Genomic DNA, 16,278 nt, shown 5'->3' on the forward strand with positions numbered 1-16,278 from the left:
AACCCCAGTTTCTGAGGGAAAAAACCTTGCTATCTACGCCTGAGACCGACTAACTCAGCCACGGAGTGAAAAAAAGCTCACTAAAGTTCCTCCCGTCATCGACGGGATTCGAACCCGGGCCTTTTCCACCCGGTTTGGGGAGGACGGTGACGGTACCACTGTGCTACCCACGCAGACTGTTGAACGGGAATTGAAGTGAATAATGAGACCACATCAAATGATGCCATGACGGAGCTGTCAGGAAGTGAAAGGTATTTAATGAGGTGGATGAATTCGCCGCTGTTTTTGACGGTGTGTGTGTGTGTGTGTGGTATTTCCTACAAGAGGTGAGAGGAGGCGCGCAATATGCTTGGATAGTTCATACGTTGGGGCATTGCAGCACGGTACTATTGATTTGAGGGGAATACTCGGTTTGTGTATCTTTGGCAATCCATGGAATTGCGGCAATTGGCAGCCGGTGGCACGTAGAAGACGCTGAGTTGTAGTCGAGATTTTCTTATCTTTGAATCAAGTGTTGACGAGTTTATTGTCATGTGTCTCTAGACGTTTCAAGATCTTAATGGGTGGATCAGACAGAGGTTCATATACATTTGGGTCTAGTAGTAGGGCCAGAGCTTTCTCTCGGTAGGCTGACTGGTCTAATACAACGGTCCGGCGCCCTTTATCAGCAGGAAGTACACGACGATGGTGTTGTCTTTTCTTATAGATGATAGGGCGGCGGCATGTTGACGATGGTTAAGGTTTGAGTAAGTTTGCCCAGTGCTGCGGAGGATTGCGACAGTCCTGAAACGGATCTCGTTGGCAGTTTCTTCGGGAAGGTTGGTAATACTGGCTTCTATACCCATAGCGAGCTGTGTGACTGGAGGTTTAGTTGGTACGACGGCGAACTTCATGCCGTTGGATAAGACATTGAGCTGTTCAGAGGATAGTTGTTTGCTGCTTAGGTTCAAGACGAAGGAAGTTGTGTCATTTGAACGTGTGCTCGCTTAGTTTATTCTTAATTGAGACAGCGAGATTTGGAAGTTAATTAACACTTAAGTGTCCGCGGCAAGTTACGAACGGTAAATCTACGGACACTTAAGTATTAATTAACTTCCAAATCTCGCTGTCTCAATTCAGAATAAAACGATCCTGACTAGGTCTATAAGCTACTTATAGTAAATAATTTGATGTAACAATTGGTCAATAAAGCGGCTAAATATGTCTAAAAAACTTCTCGTTCAGCGGAGCTGCAGCTTGTAACACGTGGATTTGATACCCTTACTGATACTTTTATGCAATTACAAGGCCGAGTAAAGAATAAATACACCAGATTAATCAGAAAATCACAAAATAAAGCTATACTACTAAATTTAAATCAAAAGTTTTAGAAAAACAATAATTTCAAATCAATAAATAAGAAAATCCACTTAACGGCTTTGAACACGTCTGGCTCCCACTAGCCTCGCCAGCAAAACCGAATTAGACGTCAAACCTTTCCTAATGTATTTTGTGAAGAGTCTTGCCAGTTTTTGTGTTATACCTCTTCCTCCCAATTTTAACAACTCTACAGTAACTTCATCTTCCCTCGGGGCTTTCTGATTCTTCATTTTCTTCAACCTCATCAGGAAGAAAATCTGGTATGTCGTATGTGCTACTAATTTGCGATCCATCTTCCCCATTGCTGGCATCATTCCCTCACTCCTTGAATAATTCTCTATAGTAGTCTTCTGCTATTTGAATTATGCCTTCTCTACTATTCATAAGTACACCATCGCTATTCTTCAGTTTCAGTATCATTTGTCTTTCTGTATTACTGCGCATGGCTGCTGATTTAAATCCTTTGTTTTCCCTTAATGCTTGTTCTACTTTTCTTGTGTTAAATCTTCTTGTGTCCTCTCTGAGTCTCTTTCTAATGGCTGTGCATAACTCAGTATATTCAATTTTCTCCTTGTCATGTTTATCTTGTTCTTCGTTTGTTGCCTTTGGTTCATCATAACAAGTGTTTCTTGACTAATTTTTTCTTCTTTGGATTTCTTTTTACCTATAGTTTTCTTGGGCTTTATCACTTTCAGAAAGTTGTAATATTCCTTGTCGATACCTTGGTCCGGAGCAGTCTGCAGAAGCTCAAAATTGTTCTTAAGTTCCAGTACATACTGCTTTTTCTCCTCTTCCGTTATCACAAAAACCTTCGTATTATTTACTCGAGTCAGGTTTTTCCTTTCTTTTCCTACATCACCTCTACCTCTTAAGACTGAACTTAAGTAAGGTATGGAAGTATTATTAATCATGTGTTGTGGAGCGGTATAAGGTAAAAGAGTATAGCTTAATCTAGAATATCCTTTCATACTTTGTACTGTAAAGAGAATACTATCAACTGTTACATGTACTTAATTATTGAACAATTTCCTTCATGTAAATATATGTAATAAAATTTTGTATAGATTTTAAACGAAATGTGTTTAGTCATTCTGAACATTCAGCCAAACCGAAGGAGGAACACATTAATATAGAACCTGAAAGCTCCTGATAGATATACGAGTCAGATTGCAAAGTGGGATATAGTGAAGAGGTAAATAGAATAAATAGGTATTGTAGAAAAAAGTAATATCAAGGTAAGGGGTAAAAATAATAATATAAGTTAAAAAATATTAAAAATCAGCTAGACCATCCCCCCCCCCCTCCCACACACACATCTGGTACTGAATGTCCGCCATCGTTAACATTGTTTTTTAGAGGTTCTCGGTTACGATTCTAGTTCTAGTAATTCTTCGTTATTGTTATATACATTTCGTTTTTTATGTTTCTCTTCGGTTAAGTTATTCTCTCTTTCGCTTATTACTGCACCTATATCGTTTAGATTCTCAGTTTTATTTTCCAATACAAAAAAAAATTGAAATTATGGCACATTTACTTCCTTCTTTTTCCCTATTTAATTGTATTTTTCGTTTTTCAGCTCCGCTTTTATATTTTCTACCAGACATTTTTTAGGTATTTATTTAATGAAACAAATAATTACATACAAGCTTTCTAATTTCATATACATATATAAACCATGCTACAATACACTACACTCTCTCTTCTCAGTTATTCTCAATATGAGAATTATTAACATCAGTTATATTTTACATAAAATTGACTCCACAATGATTACTCAATCATTCTCTTACCTTACCAATTTGTTTTTCTGTCTTTCTCTTACATCAATAACATTTACTTCAGCTCTTTTTACTCCTTTAGAAACTTTGTTTCTAGCCTCTCACACAACACATAAAACGTATTACGTCTGGTACCCTCTTTCTTATAGGTCACCCATTCTGCCTTAATTAATATCCTAGCCACCCTGGTCATCCCTCTTTACTCATGAGGTTTATCTATTAATAAAATTTATTTCTCTTTGCACCTCATCTGATATGTTACCTTGTTTGGCACTTGGCCTAATTTAATGACATAGGTTAACCTCTCCTTACAGTACTACCCTTATAAATAATATTTCTTTGCTAATTCCTTTACATTATTACTTTGATTTTACTACACCTGAACCACCCTTACATTTATTCGTAATCATTAACAACAGGAATGTTCCTTTCTTTTACAAGGACTATCACTCAACTCAATGGCTTACAGAGCTAGGTTATAAGTCCTTGAGTTCAGGATTAAATAAAGAAACAAGGAACAGACTTACTTTCTGAATTCGCTTCCAGTGTCCTCGCGTTTAGGTTTCCCACGCGGCTGACAGGCTTACTTCAGTTTCTTGGGCTCTCCGGTTTTCCTTCGAGGCAGACAGGCTTACTTCAGATCCTTGGGCACTCTGGTTTTCCTTCGAGACTGCTGGGGGCACTCAGGCTTTCTTTCGAGGCTGACAGGCTTACTATCACTTCTGGGGCACTCTTGACATGACGCACCTTCTGGTGTAGACGATATATTCACAGGTGTACATACCTGGCTCATTCTCTTTACAAGGGCCTACATTACCAAACTCGCCTACCTCTACTTCAATCCGCACTCATGACCTTCTTTCTCCCCTTTGACCACACCACACAGAATGCTCTTTTCTCTCAATTTTTCTTTCCCCGAACTTCACTCTTCCCCTTAAGTTTAGCACGTCTCCTCCAACCAATCCTTCCCCTCTGCTTAAATTTACGTTCCTTTCCATTTGCCAACACAATTCTCCCTAGCGTGCAAACCAACCCTTTTCTCAAAATTTCTTTTTTTTTTTTCACAAGCAGTATGGCCTTTTCATGTCCACGGCAACTTCAACTTCCAAAAACACTCATTTTCGTTTCACACCTTTCTCTCTAAAAGTATCCGAACACCCAAAAATCAGTCAGCCTGACGCCGTTTTTAATTTCTCTATTAATTTATCTACTATTCTCAATTCTTACGCTTAAACTGTCCCATCACTAAATCTAGCGTTCTTCAAACTTTAACATTACTTCTAGCAAAACAATTTTTATTTTAAATTTCATCTTACATTGTCATTGTCAAGTAGGCAAGCTTATAGCTTACGCTGCTTACTAGTGCCTACCGCTTACTTCAAATAAACGGTGTCCAGCTATTTTTATTACGGCTCATTTCGACGAAATGCAAAAAACGATTGAATTTACGTGCCGACAAAAGATTTTCGGAGAGTGATTTAACTTATATTTATTTAGTAAATTTGCCGATACTTACCAGTGAAGAAACGAAGCACGTGAAAGTACACTTCACCGAACGAATGACTATTTAATATTCAACTATACTGTACTATACATAGCCTCAAATGTCAAACGGTGAGAGTTACGCTAAGCTAACACGCTTCAGAGGGCTAGACTTGCACTCCCCCCATTCCGACTTTGCCACATTGTTTGCATAATTGACAAATGACAAAGTATATTTTGATTTTACCGACTGCAGACAGAGGCGATAGAAGACAGAGCCGTGTTTACTATTTACTGTCATTTAAAACATTGATATTTTATTCAAAACCAATAGTGTTGCAAACCAACGATTTAAACTTTATCTAGGTACGAAAAAATTTTGTATAATTTATTTTTTCTTAAATTTTTAATTTAAATTGGTTTTTTTTTTTTTTTTTTTTTTTACCGCGAAGGGAGCCTTGTGATTGAACGGGGTCCTGGGCTGCAGCCCATAAAGACCATGCCTAAATCCGCCCCTGCGTGAACTTTGTATTAACGACATTCCACTGTAATGTAAATGGATTATACTATATTGTGTTGAGAAACGCATCACTCCTTTATTCAAGAATCGTGATGGTTGCTAACAAACATGCACAACACGGGTGATTTCGAAGAAATGCTTATTCGCAAGTACAGATCCAAATACATCTTCGCCCTACACAAATATCCTGCAGTTAAAAAACGAACAAAGAGTTGTGAAATTCAAAATGTACGCAATAACAACCCACCACTTCCTCGCCACTAATTACCACATGCAGAAAACCCTCGCCTCTCCTCCTTCTCCGAAACTGCCCTCACCTCAACCTCTGACGACAAAATTAAACAGCTGAAGCCAAACTTCATCGACGCTACCAGACTGCGGAGTTTTGTCGCCCTAATGAGTATCCACAACGGAGTTCTGCTCCACCCTCCCCACAAGATATTGCTATAATAATTTCACCTGAAACGTACTAAGATTAGAAGGTGATACCACTCATAAAACTTCGAATTTTGAATGTACGCTTACAAATACAGCGATATACAAATCTTAAGCACCGGTTAGATTACCGTGGCACCTCGGAACAGATGCACGTCGGGGAAGGCTTACCTCAGTACAGTAGCGTGCATCAGTTACAGTACCGCCTTCCAGTATCACTGAAAGGGGTGGATATGGCGATTCTCGCCATATCCACCCCTTTCAGTGATGTTTGCGAGGTGACACCGTGTGCCAACCTCTCTCCAGATTAGCTGACGTCCAGAATTGCTGCTGAGACTGAATCTACTCTTTATCATTATCAACCCACTGCAGGATGGAAACCTCCTCAACAATTCATGCTGAGGGAAATGGACCATAATCTGCCACGCTGGTCCAGTGCGGGTTGGCAGATCGACCGTATTCAGCAGTCAGGAAAACCCCGGTCTACTCAAAGAGCGTGTGCTACTGCACTCCCGCTCCTGACCACTCGGCTACGGAGGCCGTTTTTACCGTGTGCCAACCTCTCTCCAGATTAGCTGACGTCCAGAATTGTTGCTGAGACTCAATCTACTCTTATCAGCAAAGAGTACTTTAAGTAAAGATTTTGTGGTTGTAACCTTTAAAAATAATATTTAACTCCAAAAAAAAAAAAGATACTATTATTTTTAGGCCAACCGAAATAATTAAATTCATCCACCGTGCTGTGTGTCTTATGTCTGTGAAAAAAGCCCATTAAAGTTCCTCTTTCACTCCGCTGGATATCGCTTGCAGCCTCGATATTCTAATCAGAATATCGAGTAAAGGATACACCCTACACCCACAGTATATATACATTTGAGCAGTGACGTACGTATCACGTCAGTTATACATTCCATTGTTAACTAAACAATTCAACCAAATCACTTATTATTGTTTAAAGGCAACAGATTCTCATTGTAAGTCACATCTTTTGTTTACTTTTCTCCAAAATTTGATCATAAGTTGAAATATTGAGCCTAACAGAACACGAGCAATCCTTGGCACTGGCCACAACGTATCCGTGGACATAAAACATTGGATCTTTAATAGATTGAAGAGCGTTGCACAAAAGCCTTTCCCCCTGTGAAGTGTCATATTGCGAGTCAATATAATCTCTCCTTCTGGAGCAGCGAATGTTAACTTTGTAAAATCATAAATACGTGGGTGTTGTCTTGGATGAAAAACTAATTTTCATTCAACACGCCAAATACGTCAGATGTTGTTCTTTGGTTTTTAGGAGCATTAGCAACTAAGGCCATATTGCTCCGGGGATATGCAGTGGTCATTCCCTGACCTTTCCGCATCCTCCCTATTTGGTGACTCACGGGCTCGAACCCCAGTCAAATCAAGAAGCGTGTGCTACCACTGCTGCTCCTGCCCACCTGGCTACGGAGGCGCCAGATACGTCAGGGACAAAATTAGAGTGCTAAGAGGTAAACTCCAAATTGTTGTAAGGAAACATTGGAGTATTAAATCTTCTACTCTATTAATTTATTATAAATGCCTTTTTTCTCCCCAGAGTATGTTATGCTGCTGGGGCTTCGGCTCCTTGCATTCGTCATCGAGTTGTTAGCAGACTTTTTCAACAAGCGCAAAGAATCTATTTACTTGCTTCGTCCAGGGCCTGCCGGACGATTTCTACAGCAACCCTCTTTACTGTCTGTGGCAAGTTGCCCATTAAATATGAAATCGAACATTCTTTCCTGAGACATCGCAGACGTCTTGGAATACCTGCTTACTTTGACCAGTTTAGTATTGACTATAATATTAGTGATAAAGAGGATTACAAGCGCCTCAGAACTTTATATGTCTCTTCTTGGCAGACCGAATATGGTGACATGGATCGACTGGTAGAATTATGATCTTGTTTTTTTTTCCAGTGTTCAGGAAATTAATAATAAACCCTGGCTGCACCCAGGTTTGTATACTACATTTTTGCTTTCCGGACACGGCAGTCTAAATTCAAAGCCTTTTGTTCTGGGTTCGACTGCGTCTCCAAATTGTAAATGTGGTCCTTTGGGGACTGTCGAACATTGAAATTTTGATTGTACATATTATGTAGATATTAGAATGCCTTTTCAATTACAAACTGTTGTTTATAAAGTTGAAGATCTTCCTATTTTGTTGGAATCTCCAGACCTTTCTAAGATTTTTTCCCGTTTTGCAGACGATATTTTCTGCAGACACAAACGTGTTCTGGGTCTACCAGATTAAACTAAAATGTAAATAATTGTTTGGTACTGTACCTTTTCCCTTTAATTTTAATTCCCTTTACTTAAAACTAAACTTTAAACTGAATCAGTTTTTCAGATATTTAAAGTTGATTTTACTAAAACAATTTATTTTCGGTGTAATTCTGTTCAATCTTATGTGGCTTGTCTTGCTGACCAATTGTTTATCTGGGCTTGAGATGTAGATTGCCAATGAAAGCTCTAATTCTGATGGTAGTTTGCTTTGATATTAGGAGAATTCCTTTATCAGAAGCTAAGATAATTTTAATGAAATGGTGTGGCTGATCTGCTGATCATATTCTGTTTTAGGCTCGGATTTATCGCTAATTTGTTTCGGAAGCTCTAAATTGTCGCTTAATAGATTAATATCAGGATATTTTCCTGTCTCTGTTAATATAAATGAATAGTTATAATGAACTGTTGTCGCTGGTCTAGCTAACCATATTCATGCTCACCGACTGTTGAGATTTTGTCATAATGATTTTAACTTCAATCCGCAGCTTAACTGAGTGTTAGTTTAGTGTCCACTGTGGCACATTTCTTTTATACTCCCTGTTTTTATTATTTGATATATCCAAAGATATATCAATTACCTTACTTCTTCATATTCAAAATTCTAAATTCATCAGTACCTTTTAACTGTTCGTTCTTCCTTGGGAAACTCGGTTTTCCGATTCCTCGATTGTTAAAATTCGCTAAATTGTTCCTGGCTGCCTCCTCGTGGCTAGAGACGGGAGTGAGAGGCTGTGCCGTATTTTATCCTCAGCCTCTCACTGCTAAATGCCAGGTGCCGGCACACACACACAACATAACCAAACATTACACACACGTAGTACAAGTCTTTATTCTTTCTTTAACTTTTAGATGAATTTATTAGTTTTTTTATATATTCCGGCAGTTGGCGCTATGCCTTACATAGGGAGGATATAGGGGAAACCCTGGATGCCTCCAATAACGTACATAAACACTTAGAAGCTTAGTCCTCCAGGAGTTCTGTATCAGTGGTGGTATTGGGCACATCATAAACAAGGACCGATGGATCAGCGCGTTTAGGCGGGTTGCTGGGTAGGCCAACTGCCTGCAGTGCAGGTGCCATGGAGGCTGAGGTCAGATGTTCCTTGCTGGTGGCTTCCAGGAGGACTTCTCGGTTACGAATGACTCGTAGCGATTTTATTTTAATGATTTAAAATCTTTCTTTAGGGTGGATTGGAGAAATTCTTTGACCTACTCGCTTGTCTTAAGTTGGGAGCATTCAGATGCACGCACCAGGAGGATGTGCTGGTCCTTTTTTAGTGGCTTGTGTCCGCTGGAGGACTGCTGACTAATGGGGATGGTTGTGCTGACTCCAGGACAGCAGAATAGGATTTTGGTGGAAGTCCACTTTGTTTCTCCTTGATCATCTTGATAGGCTCTGGGCCCTCAATTGAGGGCAAGGGTAGCTTGGAGATGGTACCAAGGACTTGCTCCAGGATAGCCGTATAAATATTAGTAATAGTAATGGCCGCATGGTGCAAGAAAGCCTATGGCTGCAAAAAAAAAAAAAAAAAACTACCGAACAAAACAATGATAAAAACAAAAATAAATAAATAATAATAATTAATAAAAAATGGAAATGAAACCTATCGTCCTATTCGCTTCCCTGCCCCAATGGTATTATCCAGATGACCTTTGAATTTCCCCAAACTGTCAGCCTCTACCACCCATGTAGGCAACTTATTCCAGTAATTTATAACTCGCTGGCTAAAATAAAACTTCCTGCAGTGCAATCTAAACCTTTTCCCACGTAACTTGAATTTACGTCCCTTATTCTAGCATCATTTATAATCTTGAAAATTTCGTCCTCATTCATTTTACTGATGCCTCTCAGAGCCTTAAACACCTCAATCAAATCTCCTCTAAGGTGTCTAGTTTCCAAACTCTGCAACCCACATATTCGAAGTCTTTCTTCATAAGGACGCCCTTTTGCCGATCTCACAAGGCGAGTTACCCGTCTTTGCACCCTTTCAAGAAGCTCGATGTCTTTCTTTAGGTGCGGTCTCCATACTTGAACACAGTATTCCAAGTGTGGTCTAACAAAAGCCTTATATAATGGGATTATCACGTCCCTATCTCTACTTGCAAAAGTTCGACAGATCATAGATAGGACACCATGGGCCTTCCTTGCGACCTGTTTACAATGCTCAGAGAATTTCATGTCTGACCGGATCGTAACACCCAAGTCCCTTTCCACCAGTACTGGGTTCCGTTGAACTCCACCAAGTGAATAAGTTATTTTGGGATTACTGTTTCCCAGGCGTAATACCTTACACTTTGTTGGATTAAAGCATAGCTGCCATTTTTCTGACCATTCCTGAAGTCTATCTAGGTCTCTCTGAAGAAGCTCAGCTTGACAGTGATCATTAAACACTCTACCAATTTTAACATCATCTGCAAATTTAGACATCACGCCCTCTATCCCTTCATCGATGCCGTTTAAGAAAATTAAAAACAACAGTGGTCCTAATACTGATCCTTGGGGAACCCCACTTTTTACATCAACCCAATCTGAGTTATAGCCATTTATCACAACCCTCTGCCTCCTGCCCTGAAGCCATCCTTCTATGCAACTAAGGATTTTCCCAATGATTCCAACCTGTTCCAGCTTATAAAGCAACCGCTCGTGTGGGACTGAGTCAAAAGCTTTGCTGAAATCTAAATAAACAATGTCGAAATTATTCCCTAAATCCAGCTCGTGAGTAACCCTTTCGAAATAGCGAACCAGATTTGTTAAACATGATTTTCCCTTTACAAAACCATGCTGAGTATCCTTGAGAATTTCAATTCGATCCAAATGATCCTGAATTCCACCCTTGATTATTGCCTCCATGATTTTCCCTACCACTGAAGTCAGACTGACAGGTCGATAATTTTCCACTTCACTTTTAGAGTCACCCTTATGTATGGGAGATACATTGGCACTTTTCCAATCGAAAGGAATCTCGCCAGAGTCTAGTGGTGCTCGCATAATTAGCCTCAATGGTTCAATGGACTCACTTGCCGCCTCCCTCAAGGTTATAGGGTATATTCCATGAACTCCAGGAGCCTTACTGGTCTGTAGGCTCGAAAGGTTTTTCATTAAATAATCTTGCGAAATTTCAATATGATTAAATACATATTTTTCAACTTCGCTGCCACAATTTCCGACTGCCACAAAAGCTTTTTCATTTGTAAATATCGATGCAAAATAACTGTTGAGTTCATCTGCAACGGCAGCTGATGTATTTAATAATAACCTCTTTCCCTTACATAAAGGTCCGATCTGTTTGTCGTGCTCTTCTTGGCATTTATATATGTGAAGAATTCTTTATTCCCACCTCTTTGCTCTGTTTGCTAGTGATTTCTCATAAACTGCCTTTGCCTGTCGAACCTTTTCTGTGGCTCTATTACAGATCACCTTGTTGCTGTTATAGGCTTCAGTACTTGTTATTGCTCTGTAACCTTTCCATCCACCTTTTTCTGCTCAAGTAATGTGGCAACTTCACTATTCATCCAACTTGGAACCCTCCTCGTGGAGTATTTTTTTAATGGTATATACGCATTCAAGGCATCTGTGATTAATGTTTTAAAAGCGTACCACAGTTCAAATGTATTCATTCTCTGTGCGATATCTACCCAGTTAATAGAGGCCACGTAGCACCTTAAGGCATCGTAATTTCCTTTTCTCAAATTAAAACCCATTCCTTTGCCTTTTACTACTGCTACGTCTTTCTTCATCATCCACCGTAGAACTCCGTGATCACTTCCTGCTACTGGTTCCTCTACTGTCAGCCCTGTTATGTCATCTGATTCATGGGTGATGATGAGGTCTAGGATATTCTTTTCTCTGGTACTTTCCTTGACATGTTGATACAAATAACAGTCATCTAGTTGATTTAAAAATGTTGTTCCCCATGTCGAGTTTCCTTCCCATTTACTCCAATCAATTAGAGGCAAATTGAAATCAACCATAATAAGACATTGACGCTTACTTGCCCATTCCATTTGCATGTAGAGGCTTTCGTCATAATCTTCGCAATCACCTGGTCTGTAGATTACTCCTACTCGCATTATACCTTTGTTTGCAACTATCTCACACCATGCAGATTCTGCACTAGCATGCGAAACGTCTGAATCCGGGAAAGCCACCGTCGCACTCAGGCCGCTTCTGATAAGAAGCATTACCCCACCACCCCTTCTATCTACCCTATCCTTCCTAAATACATTATACAAGCCATATTGAAACTCATAATCCCCAATTTCCGAGTGGCACCACGTCTCCGTAAGCCCTATTATGTCTGCGTTACTTGTTTTAACCAGCAGTTCGAATTCGCTCATTTTATTGACCACACTTTCTAACATTACTGTATAAACAGTTAAGACTTACTGTTCTTGAATATTTAACAACCCTTGAAGTTTTTAGGCCCTCTTCCCTGGCATTAGCTACCCACTCGCGCGAAAAGTTTCTGCCCTCAGAACATCTAGATAATACGTTCAGTTGGGGTAGCAGAGGTATGTGCAAGCGTTACTTTGACCAATACTATCAGATAAACGCGTGTCAGTATTACCCACATCCCCCCCTAACTAGCAGTTTCTCGGAACCTTTAAGGTATCCTCAATAATACTGGCAAAATCGTTTGCACCACCTTTGTTTAAGTGTATCCTATCTCTACAAAACAAATTCCTTCTACCTACAAGTGTGGGCCATGCTGATAGAAATTTCCCCCCTAAAACCTTGCAGAGTCCTTCAAGTCTTGAGTTAATCCACAACGCTTTTAATATATAATCCCTCCTATCGTGTCTGGGCAGAATTGCAGACACGTAGACATTGTTGCCTAGCTCGCGACATTTCCTCAGCATGGTCCTGAATTTTCCCAACAAATCGTCAGAACGTGTACGTTGAATATCATTAGTCCCCACATGAATTATAATATTCTCTTTACCCCCTTTAAAATCTGACAATCTGTTGGTGACATCATCAATAGTTGCTCCCGGCAGACATACCCTGGTTCTACTCCACCTATCCTTATTACAAAAAAATAACCCCGTTTCCCTGACAATGGAGTCTCCTAATAAAACAATGTCCTTTTTAACCAGAGTAGTTTGCACTTGGTTTTTCTGTTTTGAGGCTCGAATCGGTTGTGCATCACTTGGTAGATTGCTGGAGTCTTGAGTCCCTGACGATCTCCCAGATGCATTATTCTCGAGGGCAAGCACCCGTTTTTTCAGGGACTCAAATTGTTCCATCAGTGCACCAAATTGTAATTTCAGATCGGTGCACTCCGTACATCGATCACGAAGAAAAGAATCCCCAGGTGAGCTAGGATCAGTCACCAGGTCGACCTTGGAAAACATTCCACATGTTCCACAACGGATTAAATCATTACTCACCCGTAAATCACCATCGGCTATTTCCGTTTGAGTCATGATACCCTGTGACGTGTTTAAGGCAGATCTCGTCACTACCATTAAAAAATTAAATAAATATCAATGAAAGTTAACTTTAAAAAATTTTATCTATAATATTATTAAAATCAAACTGTTACAGGAAAACCTATAACAAAATAATCCAACAATATATAAAAAAATCAAATATTTAAAAGCACTGTCCAAAAGTAAACCACCTAACTGAGGAGCCCTGATGAAGCGCGTCCGCTCACCTCGAATGCCAACACTAATATTCGTGATGTTTCAAGATGCTGCGATATGCAGAAATGAAGCCTTTCTTGGTAAGGGCACACCTTTATTCCCCTTCTCTGTACTTGTTCCAGAAGCTCTATATCCTTCCTAAAATGAGGCCTCCAGACCTGTATGCCATACTCAAGCTGTGGCCTTATCCTTTCCTGACCACTGTATTAGCAAAATTCCTGTATATCATTGACAACATTCCACGAGCTGTTCTGACGACCTGTCTGCACTGCTCAGCGAAATTCATATCTCACTGCACACTTACTCCGAGCTCTTTTAAATTCTTCACAGTCCAATATAGGTTCACACAGTTGGTACTTTACTCTGGAGTTGCCCTAGGCATCACTTTGCATTTGTCAATGTTAAAATTCAGTTGCCACTTCTCAGCCGATCTCTCTCAATTTTCTAGATCCTGTTGCAGTAGCATACTGTCATTAACATCTCTGCAAACCTTTGTAGCTTTGCAAACTTGGACATAGGCCTCTTTACCTTTTTACCTTCATCAATACCATTGATAAATACAGAAAACATTGGGGTCAACCCCAGACCATGGAGTTAATCCACTAATAACACTGGTCCACAAAGAGCAGTGTCCATTGATTACCACTCTGTCTTCTCCCACTCATGCATCCCTTTTCCCGTAGCAGCAACTTTCCCTTAATGCCACACTGCTCCGATTTCCACAGCAGTCTTATGTGGAACAGTATCAAAAGATTCCCTGAAATTGAAGTATATGATACCAAAATTATATTTTGCATCCAGTTCCTTCGTAACCACATTTTAAATTGGTTAGACAGGATTTCCCCTTAACAAACCCATGCTGTGTCTGAGCTATAACTGAAGTACAACAGTGTTATCTAGATGATCCTGCATTACTTCTTTAAGCAGTGACTCCGTTACTTTTCCTGGAACAGAAGTATCTATTATCCCAACAGGTCTGTATTTACTGGTGTCATCCTTTGATCTCCCTTTGTGAATTGGGGATACATTCAGGAGAGGCCAGTTCGTGGTGGCCTCTCCTGAATACAAGGATGCTCTCATAATTATGGCTAAGGGTTTGCTTACTTCCTTCGCTGCCTCCCTTAATATAACTGGATATATCCTATCCATCCCAGGTGCCTTTTTTATATATAATTTTAACAATTTCTCTTCCAGTTTCCTCTCAGTTATTGCAAAATCATTTAGCTCCCTGTTAGAATTTGATAAACTTCTGGCCTTTTTAGAGAATTTCTCATTTGTGAATATGGATGCAAAATATTCATTCAGTTTATCATCTACCTGAGCTAAGTAAAAGTCAAACTTTTTTTTTTCTTTTTTTTTTTTTGTCCTCGCTTTTTCCCATTATATATGGGGTCAGCGTTTTTATTGTTTTGGCATGCAATTTTTTTACGGCCGGATTCCCTTCCTGACGCCAACCCTCACCCTGTATCCGGGCTGGGGGTATGCGGTGGTCATTCCCTGACCTTCCGAATCCTCCGTATTTGGTGGTCACGGGCTCGAACCCCGGTCTAATCAAGAAGCGTGTGCTACGCACTGCTGCTCCTGCCCACCTGGCTACGGAGGCTCCCTCAGCAAAAGTCAAACTAAGTGGACCAATTCACGTGGCTTATGACAGAGCCTTCTGCAAATTCAATCTTGAATAGAGGTATACCTTGGAGAGAGGGGAGGAGTTAGTTGTCCTGCCATTGGGTCATCCTAAATCCTTCCTATCTCTGTATAACACCTTCATTTCTTATGCAGATGACCTCAAGGTATTAATCATCACACAAGCTATTCGAATAGATCTGAGTGTTTCAAGAATGCTTCCCTGAAAATATCGCAGTCAAAACCATCATCTTGGAACATAACTCATCCAGTCTGCGTACACGTACTTCACTAAAGAAGGGCCCTAGGTCAACAACACTACCATCCAGATGTTTATCCAATCAACAAAAGCAGTACGAAGAGCTTGTTATGATCATCTTACATTCATCCAGCACTTTGCCAATTTTAAGAGGAAAACCCTCGCTACTCTGTGGAGGGCTCAAGAGGCTATTATCCAAAACTGACTGGTCAGCTGATATCGATGGGCTAATATGGAGTCTCCCCAGTGGCCTTCTATGCATAAATGAGTTAAGCCCCTGCAGCAGTCAATTTTGAATCTTCCTGTAACGTGGCTAAGCTATCTCAGCCGCATTCTAGGCTGCTCTTGCATAGGATCGCAATCCATAGCATGACAGAGATGCCATCATGCGAAGTAAGCCTCAGAGCAAATTAAGTAATGACTCTCCTTTCCGGTCCTAAATAACTAGACTGGAGGGCCTTGAAAGGATGTTTCTGCTACTAGAAAATTTCATCGACAAGCTGCACACACACTAAATTTATTATTATTATTTTAGGGTTGCCCGTAATTAAATACATTAACCCGTGTTTGAGTCTGTAAATTGCGTATGTTCTATGGTCGATTTGCCTGTTTTGCTGGAAGAAAAAACCCAGTTACTGGGGCGAAAAAACCTTGCTATCTACGCCTGAGACCGACTAACTCAGCCACGGAGTGAAAAAAGCCCATTAAAGTTCCTCGCGTCATCTACGGCATTCGAACCCAGGCCTTTTCCACCCGGTGTGGGGAGGACGATGACGACACCACTGTGCTACCGCGCAGACTGCACACAGAGTACAAGCGGATGTGCGAAGGCAAGGACTACAGAAATAGTTGTTCACCATACATATAGTT

Source organism: Mastigoproctus giganteus, chromosome 4 (assembly GCF_048544385.1).
Source record: "Mastigoproctus giganteus isolate SK-2022 chromosome 4, ASM4854438v1, whole genome shotgun sequence".
Classification (NCBI taxonomy): Eukaryota; Metazoa; Arthropoda; class Arachnida; order Uropygi; family Thelyphonidae; genus Mastigoproctus; species Mastigoproctus giganteus.